The sequence below is a fragment of the Rhinolophus sinicus genome, chromosome 4 (genome assembly GCF_057876585.1).
Source record: "Rhinolophus sinicus isolate RSI-liver-muscle chromosome 4, RSI-T2T, whole genome shotgun sequence".
Classification (NCBI taxonomy): domain Eukaryota; kingdom Metazoa; phylum Chordata; class Mammalia; order Chiroptera; family Rhinolophidae; genus Rhinolophus; species Rhinolophus sinicus.
The window spans coordinates 73,285,137-73,288,430 of NC_142504.1; positions in this window are offsets into that span (position 1 = coordinate 73,285,137).

The window sequence follows — 3,294 nt, forward strand, 5'->3', positions numbered from 1 at the left end:
TTCTCTTCTCTAACCAGAGGAAGGGGCACATCAAACTCAGGAACCAGAGAGCCCTCCAGGAGGCAAAGAGAAGCTTTCTGAGGATAGAGATGTTAGGAAACAGACTAATTGGGCAGGTCATCTGGCCCCAGCCATATGCAATAATATGGACATAATTGGCAGAATGCTGCAAGTGTGAATTCTTTATAAGCCACCAACTACCTTAAGCAAGCTCTTGAAAACTGTTAGTTTCCTATAACAAATCTGAAGGAATTTCTTCCATTTTTAAAAATAGAAGTGCCTTATTGTAACTTGCACTCTTGATTTTGTGACCAACTTACCTAAAGCAAAAATGCAAAGTAAAACTACTTCATAAAACCCATTCGCTCACTGTTGGTCATGATAAAAGATGCTCATCAGGGTCTGCACGTGGGGGCAATTCTCACGAAGTAGTGAGCCTGCTGGGCCCCAGAACACTCAGACTCCCATTCAGCTGCCTGGGGAAGGAAGATGGCTAATCATCAGTGAAGCAGCAGACGGGTACATTTTCCCCACCCCCATGCTCAGTCCTCTGGGCACAAGACTTTGATTAAGATGAAATTATCTTGCATCAAGGATGCGGTCAAGAGTCATAAGACTAGCCTGGGCATCCCACCCTTCTCATTCCTCATCTTTGCTTTCTAAAACAAACAACAAAAAATTTCCCCCTGATTTCTAAATGTACTTTTAGGTGTCTTTACTGCTTCTCTGTGCCGCTTATCTAACGATGAAAACAGAAAGTTCTTGTAGACTGGATATCTTGAATAAATTTTGATTGCAAAGCAATGCACCCTAAGAAAATGTTTTACACATTCATAAGTTAGTGATAAGATGCCCTTCATTCTTTAAAAAAAAAAAAAAATGCAGTTTGGAACGGAAAAAGAGACAGAAATGTCTCTGAGAAAAACTAACTGGCTGCACTGTCTAGCTTGGTCACTGTTTTGGAATGCCAAGGTTCGGTTTGTGGATGAAAAGAGGCCACATACTAAACCTGACAAGCTCAGGGGGTGCCTGCAGGGTAGGCCTTACAAACTCAGAGACCGAAAGTAACCACATTGGGTGGTCTGAACATAAATATTCCTAACTAAAAGTGAGTCATAGTGGGTAGTCATGTACTAGGCCTGTAGCTTCCTTGACAAAGGTCCATCTTTACCTTAAGTGAGCCTGTCTATTGTCTTTTTGCATCTAAGATAACATACCTTTGAAATGTCAGAGTATTTTCCTTTCTCAGACCCCTCAATGCATACGCACTGCACTAGAACACTAGACAGAGAGCCCCTCATTGTTATCTTGTTCCCCTCATACTATCTCTATGTGCTGTAAGTGTTAATTATTAACTATCCTATACCCATCAATGTAAAAAAAAGTATGTGTTTCTCCGTTTTACTTTTTATCTAATCCCAGAGATTTCCCCACTTAGCCTTCTCCTACCCCTGTAATCTATCACCAATGGATTTCATATAATCCTCTTTATGACTCCTCCTTTGATTCTAATGTATAAAATAAGCTACAAAATTGCCATTCTCCAGAGCATTTTCACAATCTGTTGAGATTTTGCTTCCCGGCAATTGTCATTGGCTCAATTAAACTCATAAAAAATTTCTACAGGTTCGGACATTTCTTACATGAACAGGTTGATACAATTTTGTTTACCTCCATTTGACAAAGGATTGCATTGGATAAGGCACCTTCAGAATGAATTCAATGAATCTCCAGACTTCAAAATTTACAAACAACAGATACTTTCCTGTCTTCTTAAAGGCTTTGCTCAAATAGACTGAAACAGAATAAAAAAACTTCAATTTTTCTTAACTTATTTGCAAATATCCTGTTTACTATTGACAAGGAGAAAATTCTGAGATATCCTAAATTAAATTACAGCAAGCCAGAGGGTAGAAGGAAGAGACAAGAGAGGTTAATCAGTTAACAACTGCAGGGCAAAACCAATAAAAGACTGCTTGCATTCCTGAATGTGTGTTGGAATTTTAAATTAATTTCCAAATTACCACTTCTGAGATTATCTAAAGCGAATAGCCGGAAGCCACTGTGCCTTGGAGCCTCTACTTCTTGCTTACACATGACCTTTCCAATCTGTTGCCCACAGCCAATCCACAGGAGCAAACACCTCCTCCGTAGGGACTCTGTGCCTCTCCCTGAACTAGCTCTACTTCACCTTCTCCCACCCCCTTTATCTATGGCCAATGTAAATTCTTTTAAAACAACTTACATCTTTCTTCCCCAAACTGATTCCATAAAAAAAGCCCATCAACACCAGGGCAGTGGACATGTTTATCTCTTCTATGTAGCCATGTTGCTGGTGGCTCAGACATCATGCCCCAGGACCTGGTCTTTTCCTTGCTAGCAATGGCCTAATAAGCCCTTTCTTTAAAAAAAAAAAAAAAAAAAAAAAACTTTTGGCAGTGAAAGTTTTTTATTTAACACTACATAGCTAAAGATTCAGAATCTCAATATCTTTTGAATCCAAGACTGATTTATTTATCAATTGATTGATTTGATGACACTTTAAGGATTCTGGCCATTATTTTAATCATCTTAGTTGAGAGATGCCAGGAGCAAATTTCCCTTTATTGAGAGAGCCACAATGGAAGAGTAGATAAACGCTGTGCCTGCTTCCTTCCATGAACACATTAAAATTACAACTAAATTATAGAAAAATCAACCTGGAGAACCAACTGAAGTCTAGATGAACAGAAGGTTTATAACTAAGGACATAAAAAAGAAGCCATGTGAAGACTGGTAGGAAGGGCAGAGATGTGAAATGGCTGGCTCTAAACCTCCGTGTGGCAAATGAGAATCAGAAGGAATATCTCAGCTTTGGGGGTTCTCCCTGGAGGAATGAAGGATCCCAGCCCCACAACACTCTTCCCAGCTCAGAGTACTAGTGCTGGGAAGAGGAGCCCCTGTGGGGACAGAGCCCCAGAGAGCAGTTTCCAGGCTCTCGGCCTCATATGGAGGGGTGCTGGCTCGGGTGGTAGATGGCCGTCAGCTGTAGCCCTTGAACCATTGGCCACTAATATAACTGCTGCAGCTACGGAGGGAAGAAGAGCAGAGTCGAGGAGAGTGGAGGAGAGTCGTCGGTCGGTTGGCAGAAAAGCAGACAGCAGGTCGCACGTCGTGTGAACCCAGCCTCCAGTGAGACCACAGTGGTATGCCTTCCCTACCTATGGCTCCGTGGGTGTTCCTTTTGGACCTAGCCACATCCTGCATTCTTGTGCAGGGAGCAGGAGCAGAGACCCTGCATGACATCCTGCACGA